This window comes from Penaeus monodon, chromosome 28 (assembly GCF_015228065.2).
Source record: "Penaeus monodon isolate SGIC_2016 chromosome 28, NSTDA_Pmon_1, whole genome shotgun sequence".
NCBI classification, from domain to species: Eukaryota; Metazoa; Arthropoda; class Malacostraca; order Decapoda; family Penaeidae; genus Penaeus; species Penaeus monodon.
In genome coordinates, this window is record NC_051413.1 from 34,907,004 (window position 1) to 34,907,272 (window position 269).

The window sequence follows — 269 nt, forward strand, 5'->3', positions numbered from 1 at the left end:
AATGTCCAGTCATCCCCAGGGTCTAAATACCCCGCCAGATCACCTCTGCTCTCGACACATAGCTGACGTAACACATGCTCAGCCCTCTTCCAACCATCCTTATGCGGTCAGAACAGGTCAGCATAGGAGGCAGGGATGGCTAGGAGGGACACATGATGAACTGATGAACTGAGGCAGGCCAGAGTGGGCTGGAGAATTTTAAGATGAAGATGTCGGTCACATCATGCCTAGTTAATATGGATGTGGATTGATGCAAGGTCCGTGTATTT

General features: G+C 49.8%; 1 protein-coding gene across 1 annotated transcript in view; it reads right to left on the reverse strand.

Moving 5' to 3' along the window:
* The window catches only part of LOC119591551, a gene marked incomplete in the record, with an annotated part of 30,710 nt that overhangs the window by 23,868 nt on the left and 6,573 nt on the right, over positions 1 to 269 (reverse strand).